At 47.2% G+C, this 16547-nt stretch overlaps 1 pseudogene; it reads right to left on the bottom strand.

Annotated features, from left to right (window-relative positions):
• Positions 1 to 2156: 2156 nt before the first annotated feature.
• Positions 2157 to 16304, bottom strand: LOC148872351 (L-Ala-D/L-amino acid epimerase-like; annotated as a pseudogene).
• Positions 16305 to 16547: the final 243 nt, after the last annotated feature.

Genomic DNA, 16547 nt, shown 5'->3' with positions numbered 1-16547 from the left:
GACCTATTCATGGGCCGGACCGGACTTTGTATATGTACCAACAGAATACACTCAGGCCCAAACTTGAGCCCGACCCTCATATAAAGCCCGAAGCCTGGGCTCGAAACTGACTAGATTTTTTTTCTTTTTTCATTCAATAAAAACTGTTTTATATATACTAAATAAAATATATTTTTATTATTTAATATATAGTATCAAGTCGGGCTTGTGCTTGGGCCGGGCTTTTCCTAAGAAAGACTAAGCCCAACCCAAAAAAGAGTCAGTCCCAGTGCTTTAGGCCCAAGCCCAAGCCCATGGGCCTAAAATTATGACCAAGCCCAACTTAATAACGGGTCGAGCAGGGCCAACCCGTCGGGCTACCTGAGCCATGAACAGGTCTAGGTAGACCCAACCCATTGATAACCCTAATCTAGTTACCTTTTTGCTAGTAATTATAGTTTGTTAGTAAATTATTCCTTCCTAACTAAATAAATAATTTAAAAATAAAATAAAAAGCAGAGAAGTATGAACATGCCCAATGCAGATTTATGATTTCTACTACAGATCTATAAACATTCAAAATATCAAAAACCCTCACTCTATAAACCAATGCTTGCCCGTGAATTTGCATCAATTCCAAACTAGCACCCACCCCAACTGTACTTTGGGCTTAAAAATTCTAACCTTAGGCTGAACTATCATTCTCCCAATAAAAAGTTAATAAATAATATATTTTAAAAGTTTATTGTACTGTCGAAGGAATATTGTTTTCCTATTAAGGCTGACTTTGCTCTTCAACTTGGACGTTTGGATTAAAAATGTTTAAATTTTTGGGTTTTTTACAAAAAACACAAAAAAAAAAAATCAAATACGTTTAGAAATATATTACAGAACAGTGGTAACAACAAAAAGTTTCTTTTTAGGGACCAAGTTACCCGTTCTTAAATTTTGCACACCAATCCAAAATTCAATGGCACTATTCATCGTCCCCATCCTTAGAACACCACGACAAGGACTGTGGAGCAATCTCTCTCCATGGACTATCATTTTGAATCACTTTGTTGCAGTCACCAGATTAGGATCTAATGGTCGAATCTTCCTCAGCATCAACCTCGAGTTCCTTGGCCTCCTCCTCCACCACTCTGTCCATGCCGAGCAATTCATGATCATCAACGCTTGTACAAAAATTTCTACAACCACCAATGTCGGGTTAAGCTCATCAGCTCCCTAGCTAGAATAAGCTCGCTCCTGTCCAAACTTAAGTAGGCCACCTTGACGACCTGCCTCAGATAGAAGCACCTCGGCATATCACTAGCAGCTCGGTGTAAGGTAGCTCGCCACAGAGCAGCTCGGCGTATCGCAGGGGGTTTCCTTTCTGACAACCGTACCTACTAACCCTGGAGACTGTGCCCACGTCTCTTGCCTAGTGGCGTCGTGCCTACCAGCCTTGGAGGTGGTTCTTTCTAACAAGATCGTACCCTGCAGCGACCACCTTCATCCACCAGCTCAGCTCTGACAAATAACGGCCAACCACTCCAAGCTGTTATCTGACAACAGATCGCCGCAGTAGAGATTCGGAGGCAGTTGCACCTAACATGTCAGGATACTAGTACAAAAGGACCCCGACCCCTAGGTGCGAAGGTATTGCGTGATCATCACTCTAGCTCTTTAATTTCTCTGCAACTCTCTCTCTCTCCCAGCTTTCAATCCGATTACTAACTTAACCATCAGAGTGTTCCCGCCGGGTGAGCCCCTCGGGTTCCTTCATCTTCTTCCTCACAGGTATCTCTCGTCCGTCGCCAGCTAGGAGCGCAGCCACTTCCAGCTAGGAGTGACTAGATCGCGCACCATGAATTGGCGCCATCTGTGGGAAAACGCTTCAAAAAGCCTCTTTCCGCCAAGCACTTTCAGTCAAGCTTTCATGGCTTCCTCCAGCAACACCGAACGCAGCGCGAATATGAATACTTTCGGGGAGAAACCTCAGACACTGACGGTGTGCGTTGGTCAGTTCACCCTACCACTCTCTGTATATGGAGTCCCGACTCTAAACACGCCTCAAATCATGGTGCTAGTGAGTGCTCCACTCCCCTCCACGGTAGGTACAACCTTCGCTAAACCGTCTGTTCCTCCGGTAGCTGGACAGAACCAACTCGAAAACCTGATGCACTGCATGCGAGCTATACAAGCTCAAATGCAGCAAGTCCAGCAGCACCAATTGTATCAGCAACAAGCACTGCACCATGTTTATCAACAACAGTACCAGCAACAGTTCCCACTACTGCCCCAGAACCAGCAGTCGGTTACCTTGGCATCCGGCCACACAACAAGCTAAGCTTCGCCGTCAAACTGAACGCCCCTCTCGCGGGGGAGAGACCTCTTGGACCCAAAATCCCCCTAGGAGCCAAGTCTCGTACCACGGCAGGAGGGAGAAACCAGTTACTCCCACCTCACCGCGCATGGTCAGGTTGGCAGATTCTCAGCCTAACAGACCCGCATCACCTCGGCTTTCAGAGTTTGAGATCCCACTCGTAGAGAACTGATTCGAGGTCCTGGCCACGAACTTTAGACAAGGTCCCTCAATCCATAGCCATTGCCAGCAATCTGGGCCACTCCTCGCGAGAACTGTGCCTGACAACACAGAGGCCAGCAGCACCAATGCGGAGCCAACAAAGAAGCAACGAAGACACCGTAGAGCTCGCTGAGCTACAGCCCAGAACTTGCTCAAACTCCTCAAAGGAAAAGAAGAAGCGAGCTTGAGAGTAGTGAAAGCCACTCCGCTCCTCTCTGTGCCATCTCCCCTGTCTCCTGAACTCCTGGCCGTCCCGATGCCAAAAGATTTCAAGGTACCTCCTCTGGACAAGTATGATGGATCATTCGATCCAAATGATCATGTAAATTCTTTTCAGTGCCAGATGCAATTTTTCTACTACATTTAAGGGGGTAGCTCACACATGGTATAGAAACCTTGCACCCGGGACAATAAAAAACTGGGCGCAGTTCGTACAGATCTTTACCTCGCACTTCATTACTAGTAAGAGGTGCCTGAGGTCCCAGGAAAGCCTCCTCGGCATTGTCCAAAGTGTTAGACAGTTTTTTTTGTATGCCCTTAGCTTCAATCTGATTTCATGTACTTTTGTTATTTAGTGGAAATAAATAAAGTGCATGTTTGATTCATGTTGTTTGGTTTAATTCTGTGTAAAACCCTAAAACTGGACTTTTATAGAGACTCATGTTAGTTTTAAATGTTCACAGCCGTTGGATAAGTCTGGGGAGATTTATCCTGCCAAGGCTGATACTGGTGTGCCACCAAGTGTTGGGATGGCCTGTCTCAGCCATCAGGGTAAGACCCGAGGCACATGCAGTATGGGATTACTTGAATCCTTGAACCGGACCAGATTTCCAGTATTGCCCTGGACCTTGGAGATAGATGGGCAAAACTGGAAAGTTACACCTGACCCCTAGACTCGATTATGACATTTCACTAGGTGTTGGATCAGGCTGCCTTTGATATGCCAATCAGTGAGATCCTTAGCGGGGATCAAAACCTGGGTATGTTGGGGTAGTTTGAGAATTCATCTGAGTGGGTGATCATAGTGACAGAATTAGCCACTTTGTCGGACAAAGGGTAATGATCGGGAATGCACTCTCTCTGATGGAAACCAAACTGCCGGCAGTTGATTTCAATCGTTGGAATTTTGTTTTGCAAAATTAATATATTTATATATATATATGTACGGTTTCGAATTATTTGCAAATGGTTTTAATTCCCGGGATCCATGTGAGAGGAGAGTGCGGCACTGTTCCTTGCAGCCGAGGGAGAGGTCCTCTCTTGTCGGGCAGTGCTTGATCATTAAGGGCTGAGAGGTTAAGTGTAAGACCATTGAAGATAATACCTGATGGGCTAATCTTGCACCTGCCCACAGTCCCTGGGTTTTTATAAGATAGCTTGGCCCAGGGACCACTTAATGTAAGTGTTGGGCCCATAGGGTCCATATGATGGACTCAAGGGGTTCATTGAGTTTTTTAGTGAATTCGGCTGGGCCTTGTTTTAGAGGTTGGGCCGAACCCATGTGGCTGGTGTGTAGATCAATGCTTGGGTCCCACGCCATACAAAGAAGCCCAACTAGGCAGCAGATTGGAAAGTAATTAGACACTGAACACTTAATGGGCCAAAAGCCCATTTCGAGGTGGGCTGATATGATCACCCATCCATGGGGCGAATTTGAGATTAAAGTTAGTAAAAGGATTGGGCCTTTAGCCTTATCCACTCTTAGAGACCAAATTCAAATTAGATTTGAATCTGGTAACCTCCTGATAAGATCAGGAGTAAGCTAACTCTATCTGCAGAAAGGATTAAGATTATCCCCTATCCAAATACTGATTTGGATTGGGATAACTCCTAAAAAGGAGGTTTCTTAATCAAGAAGAAAGGAGGAGATTTCGAACCACCTTGAAGAGGTATAGGATATCTCCTGCGAATTCAGATCAGAATTCATACTCTCCAGAAAAACAGAAAAAGCAGTTCAGCCTATTTTGTTTTGGAGATCTCCTCCTGCCGCCGCCATCTGCCATTGCAAGATTAGATCTTTGCAGAAAAGAAAGTCAAGAAATCTGTTCTTGACATCAGTCTTGCAAGAAAGACTGAAAAAGATTCAGTGTTCAATACTTCCAGAGGATTCTTGTGAAGGATCCAGTGTGTAGGACGCACCCTGCTGGTTCTGTTCCATTCATAGCTGTGTCATCTTCAGCAGGAACGGATCTTGGAGCATTCTTTGGGTGTGAACACCAACTTTGGGAGATACTGCTTCTCCGTATCAGGTATATTCCTCCCATTTATCTTTTGGTACAGATCTGGTTTGATTATGGTTCAAGTAGGATCCTTGAATATTGTATTCTAAATTTAGGGAATATGATTCCTAGTTGAGAGAAGGTAGGAAATTTTTGAAATTCGCCCACCCATTCCGCAACCTTTATGGCGTCCATTAGATGGATCCTACATCAAGAGGTTCAATGACGCATGCCTACAGATACCTGATCTAGACCCCACAGTGAGGCTCACAATAGCCAAAAGAGGCATAAAGCACAAAGAATTCAAGTGGCATGTGGTTGCCAACAAGCCCAAGGACGTAACCGAATTCCTCAAGCTCGCAGACCAATTCATCGAAACAGAGGAGGAGATGAACCAGAAGAACAAGAACCCACCAGAGAAGAGGATAAGAGAAGGTGAGACCTCAACTAATGGGGGAATAAGAGGAAGAAAGAACTAGCTCGGGGAGGAAAGCCAGACCAGTATTTCCAAGCTCCTCCAGTTGAAAGGATCAACTACACGCCCTTGAATGTGAAGCGAGCGGAAATCCTCATGGCGATCAAGGATGCATCTTATGTGAAGTGGCCACCTCAGATGAGAGGAGACCCGAATACTAGAAATAAAAATTTGTATTGCCATTTTCATGGAGATCACGGTCACAGCACCGAAAACTGTAAAAAACTCCGCGATGAGATAGAAGAACTCATCCGTCGCGGGTATTTGAGAAATTTTGTACAAAGTGATAATAAAACAAGACGGTAGGGGGAGCAAGGTAGAGACGCTCCCGAGTCCAGCAATAGGAAAAATGAGCAATCGTAGAGACAGCCACTCGAAGAAATGCCAGTTCAGGGAACAATCCAAATGATCACCAGTAGATCGATCAGCCGCAGCAAGGACCTCGGCTCGCGAGATCGAAAGAGAAGAGCGGAATCCTTCGAAGCGGCCAAGCATAGAGGAACCGATTTTCTTCACTGAAGATGACGTGCACGAAGTCCAATACCCCCATGATGATGCGCTCGTTGTAAAGACGAGAATCAATGATTTTGAGGTAAGGCGTGTCCTTGTCGACTCTGGCATTTCGGCAGATATACTCTTCAAGGCCGCGTTTGACAAACTTCAGCTTCAGGAAAGCGATCTCAAGCCTGCGAACACTCCCTTGGTGGGCTTCAGCAGAGAGGAAGTCAAGCCCCTAGGGAGAGTTACAGTACCTATGGAGGTCGGCACATGGCCTAGCATTGTGAGGTTCGACCACCCTTTTTTAGTGGTCGCAACTCCCTCCCCGTACAATGCCATAATAGGTCAGCTAATCACCTACGCTTTACGTGCAGTGGTGTCCACCTATTACTTGGCTATGAAGTTCCCAATGGACTTTAGAGTAGGGGTAGCACGGTACGATCAGCTCGAGTCTTGCAAATGCTACATTGCTGCCCTGAAAAGAAAAGTGAAGGTGGCTGACGACCTCAAGTTGGAGAGACCTGCAGAGCAGCATGAAGAGCTTGCTACGCCCATAGAAGAGGCAGTCACTGTATCCACTTCGACAGACGATCTAGCTTGGACTCTCTAGATCGACGCTTCAATCGAGGAGCCTCTATGATCTTAGCTGGTAAGCTTTTTACTTAAAAATTTAGATGTTTTTGCATGGTCTACGACAGAGATGCTCAGCATAGCCCCTAGAGTCATTACTCACAAACTGAACACTGATCCTTTAGTTAGGCCCGTTAGACAGAAGAAATGCAACCTAGCCCCAAAACGTTGGAGAGTAGTCGATGAGGAGGTTGGGAAGCTTTTCGTAGCCGATTTCATCAGGGAGGTCCATTACCCGAGCTGGGTAGCTAACCCCGTTCTGGTAAAAAAGGCCAACGGTAAATGGCTCATCTGCATCGATTATACCAACCTGAATCGAGCTTGCCCGAAGGACTGCTTCCCACTTCCCAAGATAGACCGTTTGGTGGACGCGACCTCAGGGCATGAGTTGCTGAGCTTCTTGGTTGCTTACTCGGGCTACAATCAGATCAGAATGGACTCTGCCGATGAGGAATAAACGGCCTTCATAACCGAACTAAGCTTGTACAGCTACAAGGTCATGCCCTTCGGGCTAAAAAATGCCGGGGCTACTTTTCAGAGACTTGTAAACCGATTGTTCGAACCATTGATCGGCAAAAAAGTAGAGTGCTATGTAGACAACATGGTCGTCAAAACCCAGTTTTTGAATAATTTAGTAAAAGATATGCATTCTGTTTTTTAAATTTTGTGCAAGTTTAACATAAAATTAAACCCGAAAAAGTGCATTTTCGGTGTTACCTTGGGTATATTCTTAGGTTACATTGGCAACCGACGTGGCATTGAGGCCAACCCACTTAAAATTAAGGCCATCTTAAATATGAGACCACCCCAAAAAATGAAGGAGGTTCAGAGGTTGAACGGCCACATAGTTGCTCTGAGCCGCTTCATGTCTAAATCGGCAGATCGCTACCTACATTTCTTCAAGGCAATTAAAAGAAGCAATGACTTTGAATGGACCAAAGAGTGCCAGCTAACTTTTGACGAGCTCAAAAGGTACCTCACCAGCATCCCGGTGTTAACCCGACCCGAGGAGGGAGATATTTTGGAGTTGTACCTCTCCGCAAGTGATGAGGTAGTCAGCTCGGTACTGATAAAAGAAGTAGATCGGGTCCAACGATCCATCTATCATGTTAGCAAAGTGTTGCAGGAAGCAGAGACAAGGTATCCAGAGATCGAAAAGTTGGCATACGTGCTAGTTGTTGTAGCTCGGAGACTTCGACCGTACTTCCAAGCTCAAACGATCGTCGTCCTCACTAATAAGACTCTAAGGCAAGTCTTGCTTAAACCCGAGGTCTACAGTAGGTTGACAAAGTGGGCCATCGAACTCAGCGAGTACAACATCTAGTACAAGCCGCGAACTGCTATTAAGGCTCAAGCCTTAGCTGACTTTGTCACAGATGCACTTTCAGCATTGAAGTCCCCAAGTCGGACGAGCCCGAGCATAGCGAGGAAGCTTTAACCAGCATGGCCTCTCTCCTGGTTAGACTGAACCCGACCTGAGATGAGGAGCCCTTGATCCTCCATGTGGATGGCTCGTCAAATCAGTAGGGTAACGGGGCTGGAATCGTTCTATACGGGCCAAGTAGTGTGAAATTGGAGTATGCGCTACGCTTCGAGTTTGTCGCGTCCAACAATGAAGCGGAGTACGAGGCATTGATAGCTGGGCTGACCCTAGCGAATGAAGTAAAAGCTAAGCACATCATTATCTACAGCGACTCCCAGCTCGTGGTCAACTAGGTCACCGGCGAATATGAAGCTCACGAGGAAACCATGGTCGCCTACTTAGCCAAAGTCGGAGAGGCTCTGCTCAACTTCTAGTCCTATTTCATCAAGCAGATCCTGAGATCCGAGAATGCTAAGGTCGATGCCCTGTCCCGATTAGCCAGCACAAGCGGCAACACCATGAGAACAGTGAACGTAGAGAACCTGCCTCAGCCTAGCATTCTCGGGGGGAGGGGGGGCAAAGGAGGTCACTCCTGTCGTACAAGCAGAGCCGAGCTGGGTTGATTCACTCGCGAGCTACCTACTACACGGGACCCTCCCTACAGAGCGTCAGGCAGCCAAATATGTCATAATAGACGGACAGCTGTACCAAAGATCCTATACGCTCCCTTCTTTGCGCTGCTTACGACCTTCTAAAGCCAAGCACGTGCTCTGCGACACTCATGAGGGCTTGTGCGGCGGACACATGGGGGGAGGGCTCTTGCCCATAAGGCACTACGATAGGGATATTATTGGCCAACGATGAAGGCATATGTGATTGAATTCGTGAGAAGGTGTGACAAGTGTCAGAAGCATGCCAACGTCCACCACCAGCCCGTTGCTGACCTAAAGTACCTCACCAGCTCGTGGCCCTTGGGATCGATATACTCGAACCGTTTCCACCAACGACATGACAGAGGAGGTTCTTAGTGGTACTATTTGATTATTTCACTAAGTGGGTGGAGGCCGAACCTCTTGCAACGATCATGGCGCGGAGTGTGCAGAATTTCTTCTGGAAGAATATAGTTTGCCATTTTGGACTACCCCGAGTGCTCATCTTTGATAACGATAAACAATTCGAGGACATTAAGTTCTAGAACTGGTGCAAAGACATGGGAATACAACAAAATTTCACCTCGGTGGCGCACCCTAAAGCGAACAGTCAAGCGTAGGTCACAAATAGAGCCATTCTCCGTGGACTGAAGGCATGTCTAGCCCAAGCTAAGGGACTATGGGTAGATGAGCTGCCCATCGTACTATGGGCTTATCGAACCACGATGAAGACCACAACGGGCGAGACTCCTTTCAACCTCACTTACGGCACGGAGGCAATGATCCTAGCCGAGATTGAGGTCCCTACGCTATGCTTGGAAGCATATGACGATGAAGCAAACAAGGATGAACTATGCACCAACCTCAACCTACTTGATGAGGTATGGGACCTCGCATACATTAGGACCATGGCCTACCAGCGGAGAGTAGCTCGGTACTATAGCGCCAGGGTCAAGAAGCGGAACCTCTGCGTCGGAGACCTGGTTCTTCATAAAGTCATGGTACCTGAGCCTGGTGTTGGTAAGCTCAAGCCAAATTGGGAATGACCCTACCAAGAAAAGCAAGTACTCGGGGAAGGAACGTACGAGCTTGAAACCCTAGAAGGAAAGCAGATACCTCGGGCACGGAATATTCTCAACCTAAGGCAATATTACCTGTAATTACCGAACTGAGTGGAGCAAAAGTCGCTTCTCGAGCCTAAGGGCCAAAGTGTCAAGCTAAACCTCAACACTATAAGACCCAGTCGCCTCTTTAACATGAGCGAACTCCAGAAGTAAGTGGACCACAAGTCGCTCCTTGAGCCTAAGAGCCAAAATGCCGAGCTAAAGCTCGACACTATAAGACCCATTTGCCTCTTTGGCATGGGCAAACTCCAGAAGTGAGTGGACCACAAGTCGCTCCTTGAGGCTAAGGGCCAAAATGTCGAGCTAAACCTCGACACTATAACACCCAGTCACCTCTTTGGCATGGAGGAACTCCAGAAGTGAGTGGACCACAAGTCGCTCCTCGAGCCTAAGGGACAAAGCACTGGGATAATAAAAGAACCTCGGCACTATACAAGACCCAGTCGCCTCCCTCAGCCTAAGAGCTAAAATACCGAGCTAACAAAGGACCTCAGCACCACCAAAGACCTAGTCGCCTCTTTTGCATAGGGCCAAGGCACACCCAGCTCGGGTATGAATACCTGTAATGGTTGTTACGACATGTAGCCTGTGTGCAGACAGGTCGGGCATATATCCTACAATGTCGCTCACTTCGGAAAATTACTCCTAAGTACAGGGTGGTAGTTCGGAGCAACGACAAAGTGAGGAACCCCCCACTTCGGTCATCTAGCTCGATAACTTTGTAGTTCGGGAAAAAACATCATGGTCAGAAGATTAATTACATAGTAGTTAACAAAATATGTATTAATTATAAAGAGTTCATTACAAAAGAGGGAAAGAAGAAAAAGAAGTTGAGCTCGCAAGCTCACAGTACAAAAGACTACTTGGGGGCACTCGTCACTCTTCCCCAAAGCCTCGGCGGAGGAGCCAACCTTGTCATCGGTATTGGTCTCTGCAATGTCGTCGCTATCGCTCTCCGCTTTCGAGTCCAGGTCTTCAGCAACTTCAAGGGCTACCTCCTTTGTGATTTGCGAGGTAGTGATGGCACTCACATCGATCTATGGGAACTCGTGCTTGATTAGCCACCTACTGAGCTTGAAGCCGCTGCGGTAGCCCTCCGCCCCAGCCTCGACCAGCTCTCCCTCGAACTCCTCCAAGCTCTTATAATCCTAGACATCCTTGACCTTGGCCTCCTCCATGGCCTGGAGAAAGATTTCAGTCCACTCCTTGACATCCGCCTCGAGGTTCTCCACCTCACGCTCCAGATCCGCCTTCTCTGACATCAGTGACTCGATAAGTTCTTTTGGAGCTCGCACACTGTTCTCCAGATAATGGATCTTGCCGCGAGCTAAATTCAATTCAATATGAGCCTCACGAGACAACACTCAGTAGCTAGAGCCCACTTTAAGTTCTGCTCAGACTGGTAGGTCAAGGCATGCACGGCGGAGTTCACCTGCCAAGAATATAAGTTAGTACCGCCAAGGCTACAGATACAAAAATCGAAGTAAAACAAGACTTACCACCATGCAGTGGGTAGCCACCTGAGCTTTGATCTGAGCAGGCGTTAGTTCAGCCCAACTTGCGACCTCCTCGGAGTACACAGCCTCTTTGCTCTTTTGAAGGCTGTATTGCGGAGTCAGGATACTCCGAACTATCTCTCCGCTCCCCGAGGAAGCAACAGTCATCGTAGGGGCGGGCCCCGAGGACGTCTCGGGCGCATAAGGTAGGACCCTTTCCGTCTACAAGTCAATCACCGGAGGCGCACGGGAAGTCTGTTCGGGCTCAGGGATGACGAGCTCTGGAGACTCAATATGAGCTCTTTTAGTAGCTCGCTTCTTCTTCTTTCCTTTCATCCACCCAAGAAGCTTGTCTGCGCTGAGATGCATAGGAACTGCAACAAAACCTGGTGTTAGCAACGTCAACAAGAATAAAATACCAACTGTGAAAAATAATTCTAAACCAAAGACAACCTACCAGGACTCAAGCCGACTTGCACGAGGTTATCTTCAGCAAGGTAGTCCTTGTAGTGAAAGCCGAGCTTTGCCCACGATTGGAGCATCTCCCTTGTCTTTAGGTCCAACCTAACACTGGAGTCCTAAATGGCAGCCCTCCAATGCGTAGGAAAAGGCCACCCTGTGGGATTGTGAACTACGAAATAACTCCATTTCTAGGCCAGGATCCTATTGAGTATTTCGTGTAAAAGTTTATAGCCTGGGCAAGGTGACAGATAATAGGCTCGCTTATGCTCGGGAAGGATGCAAGAAGAATTTGTTTTGATTGATAAAATAAAAGAAAAAGTTTTGAGGTCGAGAGGTAGACAGTACTCGTAAAAAAGAGAGGTCGTCCCTACTACATTCCGAATTGAGTTCGGGTGTAATTGGTCTATAGTAATGTTGAAGAACTTCAGGACCTTGATGATCAAGGGATGCAAAGGTAAGCGAAGACCAGCCACGAGCTGCTCTTCGAAGAATACGATCTCATTATGATCGTGCTCCCAAGGGAAGTTAGTTACGGGGAGACTGTAGGTGTACTCTTTTGGGAGGTGGTATCAACCTATCAAAGCCATAAGTTTATCTACAGTTAGCATTGAGGGATCGAACCTGTCCGGTGCCTGACCTCGATGAGAAGTAGACGCCGGATTATTCGTGGCCTCTCATGCCTCGCAGGATGGCTCCACCTCAGGAGGACCAACTTGAGCCGAGGTACCTTCCTCGGGCTCATCCAAGAGACTATCAAAACTAAGTTGCAGCATAACTACGTACTGAACCAAATTGAAAAAGAAAATCTAGGGGAGACTCACCAAGAAGAGAGACCGAACTGAAAGGCTGATGAACAAGAAAACCCGAGCTGAGGACTTTAACCGCGACCTCAAGGTGAATGCTAGTGAGCTTATGGCAAAGAATAACTCGGGTCCCCCCATCTTTATAGCCGTAAGGTCAAGGGATCAACGATCGACATCAAGAAGATTTGACGGTTCCTGTCCAAACTTAAGTAGGCCACCTTGACGACCTGCCTCAGATAAAAGCACCTTGGTGTATCACCAACAACTCGGTGTAAGGTAGCTCGTTGCAGAGCAGATTGGCGTATCGCAGGGGGTTTCCTGCCTGACAACCGTACCTGCTAACCCTGGAGACTGTGCCCATGCCTCTCGCTTGGCGGTGTCGTGCCTGCTAGCCCTGGAGGTTGTTCTTTCTGATAGGACCATACCCTGCATCGACCACCTTCGCCCACCAGCTCCGCTCTGACAAATAACGGCCAGCCACTCCAAGCCGTTATCTGATAGCAAATCGCCGCAGTAGAGATTCGAAGGCGGTTGCACCTGACATATCAAGATACTACTATAAAAGGACCCCGACCCCAGGGGCGAAGGTATTGCGTGATCATCACTCTATCTCTTTAATTTCTCTGCAACTCTCTCTCTCTCTCTCTCCTATCTTTCAATTCGATTACTAACTTAACCATCGAAGTATTCCCGCTGGGTGAGCCCCCCGGGTTCTTTCATCTTCTTCCTCACAGGTAGCTCTTGTCCATTGCCAGTTAGGAGCGCAGCCACTTCCAGTTAGGAGTGACTAGATCGCGTACCATCAAGCTTCATATCGTCAAGGACCATGATATGAAGGAGAGACTTTGCTTGGAGGTCGAAAGGTTAAGGATGACTGCCATGATTATGGGCAGCCGAGGGTTCGGTGCCTCGAATCGCACCAGCAAGGGACGCCTTTGCAGCGGGTGGACGGAGCACAACATGGTGCTCCACGGGTGGACGGACTTCACGGTGTGGAGAGGGTGCCCTTGCATCGCTGAACCTGAAGCCATCGAAGTCCTTGGTGGCGAGGTTCAGAGACGCGAAGAAATGGCGGGGAGGCGGGTATGATAAGATCATGGCGGGCGCGTTGGTGGAGAAAGAAGAAACGGTGGTGGGCGAAGAAGGCACGACTTCTTTCACCGTAAGCTCTTTCGGTCGGACAAAATCGGAAGAAAGTCTTATCTGAGAAGGAAGAAACGGACTGGATTAGGAGTGGCAAGGAAGCTGTTTGGAGGGTACGTGTCGAACGCAGGGGCAAACAGAGAGCACTAAATAATCATGAGAAAACATTATAGATGAGCCAATGGCATTACCATTAATAATGGTAATGATGCAATTTAATAACTCAAAATCTCAATATTATAGATGGGCAGATGGCATACAAACTTGAGTACTAAATAATCATGAGAAAACATGGACAATAAAACATTAACAAGAATAAGAAAACAATGTTCATGAGAACATACCTTCATATCCGCCAACCACTGGATTCTTTGAGAGCAAAAGAGGTGTATCCAGATCAACAAATCTGCAGAACAATTTACCATCAACGGTAAACAAATCAAATAGGAAATTTTGAAGGGCTGTCCTTTTCTAAACTCATAAGAAAGAGAGAGGAGGGAATATAGAGACAACCAATAAGGCATTGACCACTACAATATCTGCCAAAAGTACAGGATAATAAACAAGAGCCACACTTACTCGAAACATCCAAGCCCTGAAGCCAGGTGACCAGCAAAGCCCATGGCAAGTCTAGCCTCAACCATCCCATCAATCATCAGATTCAAGCCTGATATTTTTGCTGCCTCAATAATTTCAAGGGCCCCCATAACTCCAGCTTTGGCAAGTTTAATGTTTATGACATCAGCAAGATTTCCTTCTATAAATTTCTGTATGTCGAGAAAACTCCGGCAGCTTTCATCTGCAGCAACAGATATCCCATACCCCTTTGCAACACGATTAACATGGCCAAGATCTTCCCAATCATCTCTATGAACTGGTTGTTCAAAAAGAACAGGAATCACCCCTATTTCTGCCACAGGATCATGTTAGAAAACTAACAGAAGATACAGATTATATGTTTGTAAAGTCTTGGTAGGCACTAATGAATAATGATCTGTTATGTGCTCTGTTAAAATGCTCAAAGTAAATGTAGACAATGTATCCAAAGTTCAGTTTTGTTTTTAAAAGTCTCAGACAACCAACTCAGAAAGTCTCGGAATCTCAACATGCACAAATCGTCATACATGCCATAGAGTGCAGAAATACCCTTACCACATAACTTCTCAAGAACTTGAATAGATTCATTGGCAGTATATCCCTCATTAGCAATAGAAGATAAACATGCAATCTGGGTGGGCCAACCTTATGGCTTTAAGAACTTCTATATCTGCATTCAGATTCTTTCCAACCTTAAGCTTCAAAGTGTTGAAACCTTGCTTGTAATACATTGAAGCCAATTCAAAAGCTTTTGAAGGAGAAACAATTGGAATCTGCATATATAGCATGCTATATAAACTCAGTCCTTAAAGCAATACACAGTTAGCCACGGGTGAAAATATTCAGTAGGAGATCAGCATCTAAGCTAGGAACTGAACTGTTATGTCAGTGGTTATGGTATTTGATACATCGCCAAATAATCTCCATAGGGGTATGCCAATTGGTGGAGGGTGATTTTACCCGAACCCTTGAGACGGTGGCACGTGGACATGACTCAGCACAAGTAGCAGTTCAAGATCACAGCCTGACCGCGACTAAGTAACGAGCTCGCAGGACAGTTCACTATTTCACAACTCACCATAGGGTGAGCTCGCTACAGCGCAAGCTCGAGGACCCCCGACGTATTGAAAGGGAATACTCGAACACAAGTCTATCCCAGCTCATGAGCTAGGATAACCAGCTCACTCCAATACTTAGACAGAAAAACTGCCTCGAGGACCACCTCAAGAGGAATCACCTCGAAGTACCCCCAGGAGCTCGCTACAAGGTAGCTCACAACAGGATAGCTCACTACTAAGCGACGCGATGTTTTCAGGAAGCTTCTATCTAACAAGATCGTACCCATCAGACTGCACCACGTCTCCTGACTGATGGTGTAGTCCCTGCCAACTCGACAGACTACACCCACATCTCTTGACAGATGGTGGTGTGTCTGTCCTCCCGGGATGTGTCACTAATCCGATTGGGTAGTACTCTGCAATGGTTACCTGCATAGCCCTGGTAGATAATGGCTGTGACAGAGGTCCAGTGATCTATCGCAACCTGCACTCTTAGCCTTCTTTGCACTCTTTACTACTTTCCCCAATGTTCTAACTTAAGAATCGGAGTAGTCCCATCGGGCAAGTCCCCTGGGAATCCTTCATCATCTTCTTCTCAGGTACCGTCCGTTGCCGACTAGGAGCCAGCCAGCTACCAGCTAGGAGTGCCCGGATTGCGTAGCATCATTTGGCGTCGTCTGTGGAAATATGCTTCAAAAATCCTTCCTCTAGTTTTCTATAATCTTTCTCTAAGAACTTAGCATTCATGACCTCCTCCAGTAGTACCGAACGCTGTGCCAACCAGAACGCTTCTAGGGAGCAACCCCAACTCCCCATTGTCTGCATCGGACAGTTCACTATTCCCCTCTCAGTGGACCGGATCCCCAGCTTGAATGTGCCTCTCACAGTGGCACCCGTAAACGCTCCACTCCCTTTCACAGTTGGAGCGACCTTTGCTGAACCTTCGATTGTTCCCCCAGTGACCAACCAGAACCAGTTGGAAGACCTAGTGCAGTGCATACGAGCCATGCAAGGTCAAATGCAGGAATTCCAGCAGCTCCAACTCTACTAGCAACAAGTGCTGCATCAGGTCTCCCAGTACTAGTACTAGTAGTAGTTCCCTTCCTTGCCTCAGGCTCAGCAGCCGCTTCCCCCTAGGCACCTGGCCACGAAGCAAACCAAGCCCTCCCATCGAAGCGAACAACCTCGCCAGGGAGAAGCTTCTCAGGCCCAGGATCCTTCCAAAAGCCAAGCCTCATCCCATGGCAGAAAGAAGAGGCCAGCCACCCCGCCTCGTAGCCTGTGGGCAAGTCAGGGGCCTCCTAGCTGGTTAAGCCCACATCGCCCCAACACTCTCAATTCGAGCTTCCACTCGTACAAAATCCGTTTGAAGTCCTAGCCGCAGACTACAGGCAAGGCCCTTCGGTTCAGAGCTACCATCAATAGTCCGAGCCCATCGAGCTCAGTAATACTGAAGCAAGCAACACCAACGGGAGCCGACG

The sequence above is a fragment of the Nelumbo lutea genome, chromosome 2 (assembly GCF_056320005.1).
Source record: "Nelumbo lutea isolate HS-2025 chromosome 2, American lotus-T2T, whole genome shotgun sequence".
Lineage (NCBI taxonomy): Eukaryota > Viridiplantae > Streptophyta > Magnoliopsida > Proteales > Nelumbonaceae > Nelumbo > Nelumbo lutea.
The sequence above is the reverse complement of the archived record's forward strand: the minus strand, read 5'-3'. Positions and strand labels throughout refer to the sequence as shown.